General features: G+C 36.6%; 1 protein-coding gene across 3 annotated transcripts in view; it reads right to left on the minus strand.

Moving 5' to 3' along the window:
- Nlgn1 (neuroligin 1) overlaps positions 1-18238 on the minus strand; it is an 899837-nt gene that overhangs the window by 803752 nt on the left and 77847 nt on the right. For all 3 annotated transcript variants that reach the window (XM_037207284.1, XM_028875794.2, XM_037207285.1), the window contains one exon: positions 13596-13696. The gene's annotated coding sequence lies outside the window, so the exon portion shown is untranslated. The remainder of the gene's footprint in view (positions 1-13595; positions 13697-18238) is intronic.

Below are 18238 nucleotides of genomic sequence, written 5' to 3' on the forward strand. Positions count from 1 at the left end.
TCATGGGCACTGCAAGGTAGATGGAAGGATAATCTGAGAATGAGAATGTGAAAAACTTTTTTTCTGTACAGTCAGGTCTCTGTAAAGCCTGTGCAGCAGCTGGTCAATGTAGGTGTCAATGAGAGGCTAAGAGTTTGAGTATCCTCACACCACAGAGCAAGTCCATCATGGGAACTCACCTGGTCACTCTGGTTTTGTTCTTGTAAGATCACATTTTTAAAGTATTGGTTGATGAAGCAGTAACTGAAGTAAAGCTGATGCAAGAGAAATAAAGACAGTAATGATTTCTAGGTGTGCTCAAGCTCACATATGAGCTATCAGCTTAAAGGTCTTAAAAGGTGTTTTACTTATTTCTTCATGAATCAAGCAAATGCTTTTTATATACACCATATATCATGAACAAATAGCAAGTGTATGGATCACACTCAGTAACAGCATTCCTCATCATCTACAGAAAAACACCCTCCAGAGGAGAAAAAAGATGTGCCCGGAGGAGACAAATAAAACACAAGGAAAATGCAGAGACCGTTGATGTTTGCCTGGATCTACTGAAAAAAAGAAGTAGTGGTAGCTGAATTGATTGTTTCTCATCATCAAGATTAATTGGCAGTTAGTGACACACATGTGCCATTATAGACCTCCTAATTACCACAACTTTGATGTTGCTATTGTTCTGTTTTGTAGCCAATAATTCATGTGTCTTATTTCCTCTCTTCTGAACACAAAGGAAAGGAAGTGCTGTGAATAGAGGATAATGAGGAATAATAGAGGAAAGAGAAAAAAGAATCTCAGTTGGGGTTCCCATCTAGACACTCCCAGAGTTTCTCATAGAAGATAAGAATTACCAACAAGTATCAGAATTACGGTGCTACATCCCATAGCACCTTGGAAGCAGCATTAAGTCATTCAGGATAATTAGAAACTGGTAAACTAACAAATTAATAAGTTATCCCCAGGTGGCTTCAAAAAGATAATACTGTTCCTGCAAAGTGACAAGAGCTCCCGGGAAAACTGCAGGCACTAGAAATGTCAGGTACCATGATGTTCTAGTGGTCCAAATTCATCAACAATCTTAAAATACAGGAAAACAAATAGTTTAATTCCCAAAGTAAAATGTTTTACAAAAAACATATTTATAGAAATCGTTCTCATGGACAACTTCATTTTTATAAATTATCAGATGACAAGACGAAACCTCTGTGCATTATCTCATGCTGTTCCGTGCTTGGCTGGAAGCCCAGAAGGGGGTCATGCCTTTATAATGATGAAAATGCAACTGTAAAACATCTAAGGCTTTAGAAAGTGCTGCTAAGCACCAAGAAAATGAGGTTCCGTCACCATGCTGTACACAGTGGGCACTCAGCAAACATTTGCTAATGAAATTTTTTGTTGTCGTGTTGCTTAATTCCTGTGCATTTACTCTATAGACCTTAACAAAGACCCCAAAGATCCAAATCATTGGACATGAAGTTCAGTATATATGTGACACCTCAGATTAACCTCTGATGCCTTACCAGTTTCTCATTTGTGAAATGAGGTGAACATGTACATTCACACATACATTATATTAGTATATATACACTTTATGTTAAGGATGGGGAACAAATAAGATACTATGTGTGCCTCTATAAATTATATAATATAAAATTTTATTTTAATGCATTTATAATTTTATAAATTGTTATTAATTGTATTATAATTCATATGTGATTAAGCTTAAGTTTGTTTCACAATAATCAACAATTCAAGCATAATTAGCTACCAAGATTTGGAAGTATATTTTAGCTCCTGTGACAACGCTGACCATACTTCTTCTAAATATTTAAACATGAAACCAGCCCCCACATTATGAAGGTGTTGAGAACAGAAGGAAATAAGAGCCAGATTTTATCTAGCCAACATATAAGGATACAGACGGCCAGTATGAGTCAGCTAAAACATGGCTGATACCAGACATGGGGGCGTATGAGTCAGCACAATATAGCTGATACCAGATGTCCAGGGAACCCCAAAGTAAATAGTGATGTAATTTGTTACATAACTATTTTTGGTACATTCCCACTTTTGTGTGATTCTGCATATATATGGCCCTGAGGTCAGGGGCTTGAGTCTGAGCCTGAGCCTGAACTGGAGGCTTCGTCAGCCTGCCTGTATGTATTTGTCTGTAAGTCTGTTTTTGCCAGTTTGTGCCTGAGTGCCTGCCTACCTACAGCTGCCTGCCTAGTGACCTGTGAGTTGGTGAATAATTTATTTCTTGTCTTCTGGTAGCTCCACACAGTTTCCAAGAAACTTCTTTCCAAGAAGCCTTCTGTCACACTCCTCCTTTGCTAGAAAAGGGGGCATGGCCCTCACAGAAGGCCAGATGGGAAATAAGTATTGATAGAGCATAAGGTATCAATTCTAATCAGACAATGCCATTTGCTATTTCTTCTTTCCTGGTTTTCTATATGAAGTGTCTATAGGTTAGAACAAACCTGTTATATAGTTAACAAAAAACAGATTACATTAAGAGAAACCACATTTAATTTGAAAATTTGAACACTATATACAATCACACATGCAAAGTTGAAGCATTGTATCTGCATAAAGGAACTGTTAGCCAAACATGTAAATACTACTTGTGACAAAATAATTATGACAATCCTGAGAAGTAATTCACATTCCCAGCAAGGATTTATTTCTTATATAACTTGACATAGCACAGACCTGAAGCCAACTTAATTGTGTCAATTAAGAGTTCACACACAAATGAAGGTATCACATTTCATTAAAATTATTTCTGGAAACCTGAACATTTATTTATATACTTAAAAGATTTGGAGATACAAGTTTTCTCTCATCTAAAGTCTCTAGGAAAATTGCTAGGAACTAGAATTTAATGTTCATGGCCAAAAATTTCATAATCATTTCTGAATATTGAAAAACAGAATATCCACTGATGATATTGCTATTAAAGTGAACCACTTCCCACATGAAATGTCTACACATAAAAAAAATATTTGTGATTGAAGTTATTACAGTGCAACCTAAGATAAGGAATTGTAAATGTCTAGTAACCTCAGAAGTGAGCTTATGACCGGCATTATTAAATCAACCGTAGAGAGGGGCATTGTGTAAGGGTCTGCCATGAATCTGAAGACTGTGCTGACTAGAGAATTCTGCTTTACTACCACTGATCATTCTGTTTCAAGATAAGGTGTTTTCCCAGACAGGTGTTCCAACCAATACTTCTTTTTAGTTGATTGTTCAACTGTTATTTAATGAGTTGGGTACAAATCAACTCTTCAAACAAAAGTGTCATATCTGTATCTATTATTCAGCAATTTTTTTATACATTTATACATTTATATACAGAATTACCTGGTACATAATATGTTTCCCACATTCCCCCAGAAACAGACCAAACCATTCAAACCACTAATAAGAATGATGGAATAGGTGGTAATTGGTGACAGAAGCAGTGGTTAAAATAAGAATTTGAATTATGTCCATATTAATATAACTGTTAATACATATAAGAAAAGAAATAAAAAATTTTAAAGTAAACATAATAATGGAAAGAATTAATAAAATTGCAGAAGCTTTCAGTGAGCAGAATTATATGTTTGATATCTTTTGTTTAGTTATTTGCTTATTTTATTTTTTTTCAATTGATAAGCTTTTATAATAATTCACAATATACAGATTTTTTCATAGTCTTTGAAATTCCCACTTTATTTTTAAAATATTTTACAAGGCATATATATAGTCTCCTTTTATTAAAATAGATTGTTTTCTCATACAATACATCCTGATTACAGTTCCTCCCCATCTCCCCTCCCCTCCAGATCCATTCCCTTTCTGTTTCTCATTAAAAAAAAAAAAACAAAAAAAAACAGGCTTCTAAGAGACAGCAACAAATAAAGAATAATAAGATAAAACAAAAACCACCACATCAAAGTTGGACAAGGCAACCCAACAGAAGGGAAAGAGCCCAAGAGAAGACACAAGAATGAGAGACTCACTCATTCACACATTCAGGAGTTTCATAAAACTCCTAAAGTGGCAGCCATAAAATATACCCAGGCGACCTGGTGCAGCCCCGGACAGGCCCTGTGCATGCTGCTTTAGTCCCGTGAGTTCATATGGGCTTTGCTCAGTTGATTCAGAGGGGCTTGTTTTCCTGGTTCCTCTATACAGCTCTTACACTCTTTCTGCCTCCTGTTTCACAGGGTTGCCTGGGCTCTGAGGGGAGGGACATTTCACGTAGAACTGTGTCTTCCTAGGTCTCACCCTCTGTGTAATGTCTGTCGATGTCTGTATTTGTTCCCCTCAGCTGCAGGAGGAAGCTTCTATGATGCTCATTTGCCTATTTTTTTAAATATTGGTTAGTTGACTGCAAAGTAATTCTTGCTGGAAACTGGAAGTCAGACAAGCTTCCAGCAATGATTCCAGCACTCACTTCTAACTTTGAGACATCTTGTTTGAAAGAATGAGACAAATGGAACCAGTCATTGGAGGGAACAGGTGCCATTATGAGACTCCCATAAAACCTTATTTTTATAGAAGCTATTTCTTTGCTGGTTTCCACCTGCAGAGCAATGGCAATGTGGGTGTAAACAGGAAACATGCCCATGCCATTTTCTCAGGACATTCCCAGAAAGGCAGGGGCAGAAGCAATTGACCTATTGATACCATTTCATAAACCGGACTATCTGAAGGGGAAATATGAACTCAGGACAGGCTAGTGCTTGGTAACAAGTAGACAAGCAGGGAAGGTGGAATTAGGGTTGAGTCTCTGTGAAAATAAAGTCATTCAAGCAAATGAACCTACTTAACATGACGAAGGGTTTAGGGAAACTGGCCTCCACAGCCCTGTAAATAGAAATGAAAATGAGCATGAGAGGAGACAAGTTGTTGATCACCTGATAAACAGTGCGCCTGTCTTCTCAACATCAAAGAAGTTAGTATTTTATATTCAAATACATTCAGATGTGTTCATTGTCTATGTAGATGTTTTTCTAGACACCATAAGATAACGACACATCAGTATTGATCATTTGAAAGCAAACATCATTAAAAATAATGTTTATTAGGTAAGCTACACCATTCATAGTTTTCCAATGTAAGTGCTTGCTTTTTTATGAATGAAATGTAACAAAATGTTTGCTTTTAAATTGCCAAATATTTTCACCAGTTAACAACTGAGAATTTTTTAAATGAGGAGCCTGATTTAGAGATCCTTTCCTTGACTTACAAATCAGCCTGTGACTGTTTGATCATGTAAATATATGCTTTTGGTTTGTCCTGTGACTATATATCATGAAACACATATGTATTTATAATAGCCCCTGAGACGGACACAGAGGAAAAGTATATGACAGCTTGAGAGATGATCTGTATGTATCTACCCATGTTTAGAAGAAGACTTAAACGAGGCTTTCTGCAGAAACAATGATGATGAAAACAAAAATCCTTTGTGTAGAGAAATGAAGTAATTGGTTTTCACATAAAATCACATGTGTTTCAAATGGGGAAATACTTAATGAACAAACCTTCACCTATGCCCAACATCCGAGACTATTCTAGAAGTTTTCAACCAAAAATATGGATGTTGACATAGCAGAGCTAGCACCATTGTGGGCAGAGGTAGGGTGCGGAAACCTGAATCAGCCCACACTCTCATGTTTGATGGAAATTCCAAGTATCCACAGGAAAGTCAGAAAGAACCATGACTATTACTATAGACCAGTAGTTCCCAATATGTATCTCTCTACCCACTTGGCAGGTCATATATCATGTGTCCTGCATATCAGATATTTATATTATATTATAACTTGTAACAGTAGCAAAATTACAGTTATGAAGTAGCAATGAGAATCATTTTATGGCTGGGGTCACCACAACATGAGGAACTGTATAAAAGGACCGCACTCTTAGGAAGGTTGATGATCACTGCTCTAGATGAACAATGGCAAGGTGTTTATAACCATTTCACTTACTAGACCAAGAAAACTATTAGGGAAAGATACAGTAAACAAAAGCAAAATGTTGGAAGTTGTTGACATAACCAAAAGATACAAAAGTGAATTCAAAACTATTTCAGAAACAGAAGAATTTAAATTTTAATTTAATAAAAAATTAAAAGATAAGGAGTAAATAGAATTAATTAAAGTCAGTAATATAAATTAGGAAATGTTAAAATGTTTGTGCTTGTGTTAATAGAATAGGCAATGACCTAGAACTAAAAATTAAGCAAATTAGTACAAATTAGTTATATTTAGTAAATATAAGAAATTTTAAAGAAAAAGATGAAATCAGAGTATTTAAAAAATACCTAGTAATACAAATTATCAATCTACTGTCTAAGTCCAACGGAACTTGGGTAAGTAAAACAAAGCAATGCACCATGGTGGAAAATCCTGAATTTGAAGATGTTGCCAATAGAAAAAAGATTGTAGTTTAAATCTAACAAAATCAAAATTAATTGTCTGATGGAAAAGAAAAAACAATAATAAATCCAAAAGATGCTAATAAATCCCAAAGATACGACATTTGTAACAACCAGCATAAAATTCAATACATTCAGCAGGGCGGTGGTGGCGCACGCCTTTAATCCCAGCACTCGGGAGGCAGAGCCAGGCGGATCTCTGTGAGTTCGAGGCCAGCCTGGGCTACCAAGTGAGTTCCAGGAAAGGAGCAAAGCTACACAGAGAAACCCTGTCTTGAAAAACCAAAAAAAAAAAAAAATTCAATACATTCAATACATGAAAATCCAACCACAGCACCAGCACCAGCCCCACACCATGCCATGCATCTGGCCCCGGGGCCCAACTCAACAAGTGTCGTCCTGCACCAGTGGTGCCAGACAGTCAGAGACCATTAAGGATGAGCAAGTGTAGGGTGAGGAGGTGCAAGAGAGAGAAGCAGCGCAGTGCATGGGTTGGGGAGAGAGGTGGCTCTGAAGAGGTGATGACAAACAGGCTAATGTGAATGGCCTGCTTGTCACCTGACTCCAAGGTCAGTCTTCGTCGAGGCCCTGATGCAGCTGAGGAGTGGCTCCTGTCACCACTGAGGACCATGCAGAGGCCTGTGATCTGGACCACCACCCGGACCCAGGCAGGTGTCCACTGGCCACGCTGTGGCAGGGACCATGTCAACCTGATTGGCTTGCACTGCCACCTATGGACATGGTGACATCGGTACCAGGATGGCTGATGAGGACTATGTCTTGGTCCATAGTCCTATAACAGCCAGAGTCTGTGTTGATGTCCTGTGGCCCATGGTGCCACCAAAGGTCACACAGATGCCCAGGGTCTAGCCCATAACCTGGAACCATGTTGGTGCCAAAGGGCCACACATAGTTGAGTGGTCAATACTGTCAACTGGGGCCAAGGCTGCTGCTGAGGGTCATGTCTGTGTTCATGGCCCTACAACAGCCAGGGTCTGAGTTGATGCCCATAGCTCCTAAGACCATGAAGGCCATGCAAATGCCAGGGGTCTGGGCTCCCACCTGGAGCCCTGTTGTTGTCCTAGAGCCATGCTAATGCCAGGGTCATCCTGACCTGGGTAGCCACCTTCCACTTGAGCCCTGGCTGTGATCCTACCAATGACTTGTGGTGGTGAACATTTGCAGGTGTAGATGAAAAGACTACAGGGTTGCTGTGTAATTCAATGGACCACACTATAGCTTCCACGACAAGATTCTTTTCTCTCTCTCTCTCTCTTTTTTATTTTCTTTGTTTTGTTTGGTTTTGGGTTTTTCTTTTAAATTTTGGGAGGATGCTGCAAGGGTGGAGGGCAGATGCAGGGGAACAGGGAGTTGAGTGAGATCAGGATGTAAGATGTGAAATCCACAAAGAATCAATAACAGTAGGGAAAAAAGAAAGAAAATCTAAGGAATTCAACCCAATCTGAGGAGCAAAAACAGAGAGGAAGGCATACCTAGATGGAAACTAACAGCTCAATGTGACTGTCATTCATATGTACAATACATCCACAGAAAAGAAATTCAGAAATGACCTTTTGATGATTAGAACAAAATGAGCAACTTAGAAAGTTGAGGAATAGAAAGTGCATAGTGGAAAGGTGTAGCCAGAGAAGAGCAACAGGGAATTTGCAGTTGAACTGGTACAGTATGAGGCTGGCTTCAGAACACCATGTAGCATAGCAGAAAAGTAATATGGCCAGTGTGAGCATGGCTCCAGTCTAATCCCCAGGATAAACACTGCTTTTACCACTACATTGATAATAATAATAATAAGTCTTGCAGTCTGAAGAGAGTGTTAAAACTATTCTATTACATTTATTCCTTTGTTGTGAGGGGCATGCACATGTTATGGTACACTTTTGGGGGGTCAGAGGTTAGAAAACAGCTATGGGAGTTAGTTATTTCCTTCTGCCATGGGCGTGCTGGGGAGAAATAACAGACCAACAGGCTGAGCAGCAAGTGCTTCTACATGCTGAGCCATCTTAGCAGCCCAGAGAAAATATTTTTGTTATGTATACAGTGTTATGCAGTATGTATGCCTCCACGCCAGAAGAGGACACCAGATTTCATTATAGATGGCTGTGAGCCACTATGTGGTTGCTGGGAATTGAATTCAGGACCTCTGAAAGAGCAGCCATTGCTCTTACTTAACCTTTGAGCCATCTCTCCAGCTCAAGAATTTCTTTTTCTTTTTAATAACAGACTCTGAAGAGGTCTCAAGAACGATGTCAAATGTTTACCTTGCAAGGACACAGAAAGGGAGAAAGTCTTTCAGAACTAGTGGCCAAACACTTCCCAGGGTTGTGAAAGATAGAGATATGGGTATTCAAGACACTTAGTAAATTGCAATCAGAGTGTATACAAAGAAAACCATAGCTAGGCATGCACAAAGACCAAGTCTTAAGTGCAAATGGAGAAAAACAATGCCTTAATTGAGTGATAAAACAATTCAGATGACTACTGGATGTGTATCAGAAAGTGTGAATCAGAATCAGGTAAGTATAGTCTTCACTTTGCAACAGATGGAGACCATTATCTAAAACCACAATCAAAAAACATAGTCATGGAACCCAGCTCCAATAGTTTAGCTAATAAATATAGAAATATTGTGAGAGGTAGAGGATCAGGGAGTTTGCTGTGCGATTGTGTCTCCTAGTAATGTTATACCCATGGAGTCTTACCAACATGACTTCCTAAACATGAGCAAAACAAGGTCAATGACAATAGACACACCAAAGTGGACAAAAAAAGCCAAGAAAGTCTCAACTCTACACAAAGAACTATAAGCGCCTAAAAATCCCAAGAGTAGGATAAATAGACTTCCTCAGGGAAAAGCACACCAATGGCAATCCAGTACCATATGGTCAGCCCTGAAAACCTATGGACTAAAGGGGGAGAAGGAAAGGGGAGAGATCTATTATATTATAATCTCAAAGAAGAAAAGGAAAAAAATTTAAAATATGGGCACATAAAACAATGGAGAAAAAGAAAAAATGTAAAATATGAGCTCATAAAACAATGGAAACAACTAAAGTTCTGAAAAAAGAAAGACACTGTCAGCCCTGAATTCTATATTAAATGACACTGTCTTTTATTGTCTTTTATGAATGATGATAAATTAGTGAAACCTTATTGTTGGCTATTTTACAATTTAGAAAAAGCTAAACCAAGTTTTTTTTTCAAATTAAAGTGATTTTTACCAAGTAAAAATATGACAAACTATAGATCAGAACTAAAAATATCTAGGTGACTTATGTAAACGATGTTGTTTTTCATCTGTAAGTTGCTTAAAATGCAAGTGATTATTTAAAACACAACATTGAGTTGTGAGGTTTGTAACCTATGGAGATGTAATGCACAGCTATGGTTGTAGCTAAGTGATGGTACAGATGGAAAATGGGTTAAAGGACTCAGGATATCTGTAATTTTATAGTGATACATAAGATGTAAAGCATCACTATCTCACGATGTCCGAGAGAAGGGTTTGTGGGTCACTCTGAGATCATCATGGAAGAAAAAGTATCATTCTCTTCATTGTTGTGGTCACTTATTAGTTTCCCATGTTCCAGACAATAACCCCCAACTTGTACAAGCAACCACACACACAGCGAGAACATGGAGAAATGGGAAGAGATTTGCTGGCAAGAAGCGCACCACAGAAGACAGAGAGGAGTGAGATGGGACAATGGGGATGAAATGACCTAATTCATTATACACACTTATGAAAGTGTTGAAGAACAAAAAACTAACAAAGCCCAAACCCTAGAAACTAAGTGTCTACCTTAAGGAAATAGGGTAGACAGGGTTGAATTACAAGTAAGAAAAAAATTATAATAAACCACAAAAGTAAAATCAAAAATCGGTGAAACAAACAGTAACACGTTAGAGAAAATTAACAGGGAGAGATGTGTTTGCCTTTGAAAACATCAGTAAGTTTCATGAGCATACAGTGATTCAGGATGTGGACTGAATTTAAAAATTAGGAATATCAGGGAGGCAAAATAGGGGTCACTGTAAGCACTAGCTGCACAGAATGGAGAGTAAGAGAGTAATATACTTTATAATATTACACGTGACAACCTAGATAAGACAATTTCCTTGAAAGACACATTCTAGCAAAGTATCCTAGTGCTTTCAAAATAGAATTAACAGGAAAATTTCTAAATATAAAACCTTAAAGCTAGATGTTTTTATTTATGAATTCTACTAAACAAATACAGAGAATAAAAAAGAAGTCATTCCAACAAAAACATTTTCTGATCATAGAAAAGAAAGAAAAGCTTTACTATTTTATGCGACAGTTTACTGTGCCGCAAAAAAAAAAAAGACCTTGTGATAATATAAATCTCAGATTAATACTGATTAATAATCTCCCATTAATACTGGTACATGATCCATAGAAAATATTATCTAATTGAAATCAGCAATATCCAAAGCAAGCAAGGTTCACACAGGGAATGCAAGGTTGGCTTAATAGTTGAAATTAATTGGTGTGTAATTCACCATATTAACAATGATGATTAAAAATGAAAGCCAGTGTTGAACATATTCTTTTTTTTTGTTTGTTTGTTTGTTTGTTTGTTTTTCGAGACAGGGTTTCTCTGTGTAGCTTTGCGGCTTTCCTGGATCTCACTCTGTAACCCAGGATGGCCTCGAACTCACAGAGATCCGCCTGTCTCTGCCTTCCAAGTACTGGGATTAAAGGCATGTGCCACCACCACCCGACTTTTTCTTTTCTTTTTTGGTTTTTCAAGACAGGGTTTCTCTGTCTAACAGCCCTGGCTGTTCTGGAACTTGCTCTGTAGATCAGGCTGGCTTCAAACTCACAAAGATCCACCTGCCTCTTCTTCCCAAGTGCTGGGATTAACAGCATGCACTGTCAATGCCTGGCTATCAACATATTATCTTCAAAACATGAAAGAGTTACAAAAAAGAAAGCCTATGGCTTAAAATAATAAAAAATGTAATATATACTGCTATACTCTTACTTTGTCTTTTAGATTTCCAAGACAATATATGTGGAACCAATGAGTACTGATTATAACTCTGTCAAGCCAACCAGCTAAACAAGTGCTAGTCAATATATTTCTATGTAAAAAGACAATAAACTCATATGTTAGTGAGCCTCTTACAGTGAAACAAATGAGTGAAGTATAATGATTACATACTTGTGATTCTAACTAATTAGGAGCCTGATTGCCAGCTTGATACCATCCACAGAATGTAACAGCACCATGTCTCAAAAACAAACAAAAAAATCTGTGTTTTACAACCTACTTAAATGTTAGAAAAAAGTATCATGAATATTTTCTCAAAGTGCTGGAAACAAACAGCAATATCTGCTTTGAGGAAATTTTATTTATACCAGGTGTCCTAGTTAATACAATAAAGTAAGAAAATTAATATAATCACATGGAAAGAAAGGGAAGATGTAGAATGTGTTCTTCATGGTCAACACAATCATCTGAATAAAGAACCAGAAAAGGTATCTATGTAAAAGTCAGTTTCAATATCTATAGACTTAAAAAATGGATGTATAGTCAGTATGAAATACAAATTACACCTGCACAGACTTGTGACAGACTCAATAATAAAACAAATAAAATACATGATGACAGCTTCACAATGTGAAGTATTAAGAGGTAAACTTAATGGGAGATTCAAAAAATCCAAAAAGACATTGAAATCTGCACACAAAAGTCATGAATAGACACACAAGATCAAAGTCAACAAGGTAATGTACCTTGCCCATGAGCTGGAAGACAGCTGTTCTCTCAAACCAATCCACAGGTAGGTACAACCTCACTAAAATCTCTGCATCATTTTCAGCAGAAGTTAAACAGAGACTATGAAATCTATTATCTATATACAAAGGGCTTTGAACAGCTGAAACAGTTTTGAAAAACTGTTGAATGGCTTGTAGTGGCCGACTTTCAGACTTAGTATACAGACAATAATCGAAAGGGTCTCTGACCAGCACAAAGTAAGACACAGAGATCAACGGAATGCAAAAGCATGTTCAGTGATAGATTGACACCTTTTCAGTCAATTACTTTTTTAAAAAAGTGACAAGATAATTTGATGGGGAAACAGATAGCCTTTCCAAAAAATAATACTAGACTAGTTGTATATTCAAGGAGAAAAATGAAGTCCATGACCTGGACCTCACAAAAAGCTCAAGAAAACGTATTGTAAGTAGTGTTAAGATTTAAATGCGTAAGATCAAAACTAAACCCTACAAAATAAAACAAGATAAATCCCTTTGACTTTGAACAAAGCAAATCTTTCTAATATTCAACATCAAAAGAACAAAGCTACAAAAGAAAAATTGATAAGTTTTACATACTGAAAACCCAAACCTACCTATCATGCACCAATGAGCAAAGAAACCTCTAGACTGAAACTTCAGAACAAAGAATAAATAAATAAAAAGTTAAAACTTTAGTCTTCAAAATCTGGCCTCTGAAATACACTTTGGGGCTGATAAGATAGCTCAGAGTAAAGTGTTTCCCTTGAAGGCTTGAGAACCTGAATTCTATTTCCAGAACCCATTTTGAACTTATCAGCTTTAGGTGTTTGGTTACATGTATAATCCAGTAGCCTGGGAAGCACTGACGGGCAGTTTCCAGGGACCCACTTGGTGAGCCCCAGTACATTAAGAGACTGTCTCAAAAATAAAGTAAAAAGCACCCAAAGAATGACTGCTACCTTAGCCTCCATAGGCTATAGAAGGAAGGAGTGAAAACTATGGAGAGCTGAGAGTGGGAGTCAAAGTATTCCACAGCGAAGACCAAACCAACTAGTTACGTAATAGCAAATGGTCATAACATTATGCAGACTGAGCAGATTGCATTTATGCATTTAGGTATGTGAGTGTATGTATATGAATGTGTGTGTAATATGCAACATGTGTCACACATGCACACACAACCCCACAACCACCACTGTCACAAACACCAACAACAACAATTACAAAAGAGAGCCATGAAGTTGATAGCAAGAAGGGAGAGATATGCTGGAGGGTTTGCTGGGAAGAAAGGAAAGGGAGAATTATGTGATTATATATTTTATAACCTCCAAACTTTTTAAATTTAAAAGATATGTAATAATAAAAGATGATACTCACAAAGCAGAACAAACTCCATGATTCCAATGCCATGAAAGTTCATATTTTCTAGGAAATGAATCCAGTCAGTGTAGCAGAATACCTTGCCATCAGGTGATTTGCTGTATGGATCACAAAGAAAATTAGATTAATTTGGTACTTAGATGTCCTTGGATGTTTATAATACCCTGTTCTGTTTCTTGTGATATATGAATTAATAAAGTTCAATCTTTTAGAAAATTTCCCCAACATACCTGAAAAGAAGAACATTTCCCTGATATGGACAAGGGTGCCCACAATCCTACAGTTAATATAAAACAATGGTAAAATAATGAACAATTCCTCCCTACAATCAAGAGAAAACTATTGGTGCATATTTATTCCAAGTTTTACAGGTGGCCTGTGGATGGCAGTGAGATGACACAAAATATGGATACATAGAGAAATAAATAAATGACAGGTAGATGGCAGAGACAATGATATAAATGGAATAAATACATATACATTTTACATGTATAAATATATACATATAAAAACATAAAAGATAATATCTAAATATATGCAATAGATAGATAATTAATAGATTATATATAGGCAGATAAATAGATGAGGAGAGATAGTTGGTAGATGGATGATAGATAATTGATAAATGATATACATATAGATGACAGTAAAGGAAAAACATTGACTATCTATATAATTTAAGAGTAATCAAAAAGTTTCTTGGGCAGACTTTAAAAAGGAAACCAAAAGGCAAAAATGATATGTCATATCTCATTAAATAAAATTCCTACTTACTAAAAAAGTGCCATGAAGGAAATGAATAGAAAAGCAGCAAGCTGAGAAACTTTCAGTGGGGTAAAATGCTGTAGTTGTTCAAGCTGAGAACTGAGAACAGGAACTTATTATTGTTTTCTTCCAGCATTCATAAATATTTAGAAATTATCAAGAAAAGATTAAAAGTACATATATAACTGCCAGAGAAATAATCTGCATATTTCAAATAAATCACTTAAAATTTCTTATTTTTTTTCCAACTGGTTGATTGCCTGCATTCTTCTGCACCACCAGCGTTCTCCTGGTCTGAGTTTTCCACATAATGATCATGTGATGTTGTGCCATATTTAGCTTTTTTGTGCCTCAATTTCATCTTTGTAGTATATGAGTAATGGGGTTGTATTTTCATGTGTTGTTGTTAGCATAAAAAGAGTGTATGCATTTTAAGTGCTTGGAACTCTCTCTGCCTACCACATGGTAAACATTAGGAAAAACCTTATCTACGACTATAATGTTATTGCATATGTACATTAACTCGTGCACATCAGCCGCTCTAAATGTATTTTCAACAGGCAAGAGTGAAGAGCAGTTTGGGGACAGCTAATCCTCGATTTCATTAGCAGTTGTCGTTGATGAACACAAAGTGCAGTTTGTCATGCAGTTTTTGTCTATTAGACATTGAAATGAAGCTGTTTTATATTCTTTGTATCAGGGAGCGTGTGCAAATGAATCTCGTCATTACTTAGGCCAAATATGGAACACACCCAGAAGGCAAAGACTCTGGTTCATATCTCGTAAACATGCCTGGACTGAATTCTCAGGCGAGTGACTGAGCAGCTGTGTGACCTGGGGCCTGATATTTAATGTTACCAAGCTTCAGTTTCTTCATTTGGAAAATGAGGTTGATAACACCCCATAGGCATGTATTTAGGAATAAAAGAAATTTACTATGTATAATACTTTGATACAAAGTACAGCATGTAATATAAACTCAATAAGTGAAGTCCTAATATTTTACGATGCAAGAAATATTTACTGTTATATAAGATGTCTCAAGAACCATGGAAAATAACCCACAGCTGCAGGACAGGCTCTAGAAAAGGCTCTGTTCAAGGAGGGCAGCTAGGAATATACTCAGGCTTGCCACGTCAGACGACTTACACATATTCCTAGCACTTTTGTAAAAAAATTTAGACAGGGTCTCATGAATGCCAGGCTAGCCTTAAACTCACAATATGGCCAAAGATGAACTTGAACTTCTGACATTTCTGCCTCCTTTGGAGGGCTAGGATTACAGGTGTGTGCTACCACACCTGGTTTCATATTCCAAATTTTAAGCCTAAATCTGGATAGTATGATTTATATGCACCATCATATTTTTAATAATTCAGTACACACTATTTAATCAAAGGCTATAGGCTCTTCCTTTGATAGTCTTCCAATCCATTCTACTTTTCTATTGCCCTCCTAATTCAGTATACTTATATTTGCAAGGTATCTTGATTTAGTATTTTATTCAAAATCTTCTGCTAATTTCATTTCTTTTTATGTAGTTATAATGTCTTATTATAGTTTAACCCCTTTCTAATTTATTTAATTTTAATATAAGCATGAACAATACATATGCATGCTTATTTAACCTTGCCTGAAGGATACCCAAATATATGGGAAATTCTGAGGAAGAAAATGCTTTCATTTATGACTTTCATCTCTTTCTGCTTTTCAGTTTTGTTTGATTGACTCATAAGAAGTACATGTCTATCCACAATGCTGTGCATGTAACAATTACCATGCCTAGCACTCTAATCATAAGTGAATTATGCACCATATCTAAGCAGGTTAACATTTGATGCTTAGGCTCATTAAATGATTATGTGTGGCAGCTCTACCTTACCCAGAGGTGATGTTGGCAGATGCAGAAAGACCCATTCCTAACAGTTATAGAAGTTAACATTCCTTGACACCCACCATATGACAGGCAGGGCATTAAACACTTCTCATGCATTTTCTCTTTAAATACTTCTATCAGCCTCATGATGTGAATATTATTATCTCTGCCACTTTATGTGGCTTGGGAAAATTGCATAAAGTTCGTACCATAAAGCCAGAGACGTGTTCAAAGCCCGTCAGCCTTGCTTCTCCTCTCTCCCTTGCTCTACTTCCCAGTGGGAAGGAACTTCAGAGACAAGCTGATTGTCAGCGGGGACTAAGGTGACAAATAGCTAAAGACCAGTCACCCTTAAGTAGGATAATAAACAAGGTTTGGTGACTGGTGCCACATACAGCAGTCAATGACACATTTATTACGCTTTTATACCTGGATTCAAGAAGGGTTTCTACAGAGAGCTGAATAGGGGTTTTGGGAAATGAGATGAGGGACTTGGGAATATGAGAGGCATCAAAGCACCCAACTATGAAACGTTTTAAAGATACAGGTATGGAAATCCAAATTCAAGGCTGGGACTAAAGGAAGCTGAGGAAAATTACAGTGCGTATAGAGAGTGTGAGCAGAAATGAAAGCCAGAAAAATAGACAAGATTCTGGCAGATAAGGAAGACTGAGAAAGGATTTAAAAGGTTACAAAGGAAAACAGATACTTGAAATTAAAGAGTGTGTATGTGGGGGAGGGCGTGGATATTAGTGAAATACAAGTCAGTGTACAAAGACTTTGCAAGAATATGAAAGCATGTATAGAGAAAGAGGAAAATATTTTTTGTGGGTCAGAGGAGGAGTTTCAAAGAAAATTGAAGAAATTATGAATAGAAAATTTTTTAAAGTGATGATTAGCAAGTCCTTGATAGATTAACAACAAATGCTCAGTAGAATGACTGAGAATAAACTGTAGATATAAAACAAGGAAAATAATCCTACTTATGAGACATAAGGGACAAAAGAAAAACCAGAAAAAAAGATTACTTTTGAGTAATATTTAGATGACACCAGATTTGTAACTAACAAAACAGACCACAATGCCACAAAAAAACATTAAATTGCTCTGAGAGACACTGTGATTTTTCTGAAAGGCCACACTCAACTCATCAGAATGTAAAACAAAGGTGTGTCTTCAGTGTACCACACATATTCACAGAAAGAAAGAATGAAAATTGAACTTTAGGAAGAAATATTTTAATTTAGGGTGAACCTCCAGAAAATAAGAAATAATGAATTGTAAATAAATGGAAAATATGCATAGCTAAAAGCTCTTCGGTGATAACTCTCTCTCTCTCTCTCTCTCTCTCTCTCTCTCTCTCTCTCTCTCTCTCACACACACACACACACATACACACACACACACACACACACACACACACACACACACACACACACACAACAGGAATTCACTAAGGTGTAGTTAGAAATGAGTTGAGACAAAAATCCTAAAACAAATTGAAACAATTGTGCACAAAATACTAAAGTGCATAGAAGTCCAAGTAAAATCATATTCTCTGATTTATGCTGTCAGAACAGGTGTGATTATTGTTTAATGTTGATATTTTTCAGCAAGAATGAAAAATTTTAATTATTGTAATATTAGAAACAGAATCTATAATGTACAAAGTAAAACAAAAAATGTCATTAGTCAAATAGAGACTGAATTGTCAACAATGAAGAATAAATAAAAAAGCAATAGCTATAGACCACATTTGAAATTTAAAGGAGATTAAAGTGTATCAGGAGCTATAAGAAACACATATTAAAATCACAAGTTCAAAACCAGAAACTTTTAAAATGGCAGACATACGAAGCTTAAGAAAGGAGCCAGAAATAGTGTAATTGAACTAGGAGATTTTATGGTAATAAAAACAATATTTCACTAGGTAGATTTTCTAATTTGCTTGTATGTTTCTAAAAATGTCAGTGCAAGAAAAGTTAGTACAAGAATAAGG

Source organism: Peromyscus leucopus, chromosome 6 (genome assembly GCF_004664715.2).
Source record: "Peromyscus leucopus breed LL Stock chromosome 6, UCI_PerLeu_2.1, whole genome shotgun sequence".
NCBI lineage: Eukaryota > Metazoa > Chordata > Mammalia > Rodentia > Cricetidae > Peromyscus > Peromyscus leucopus.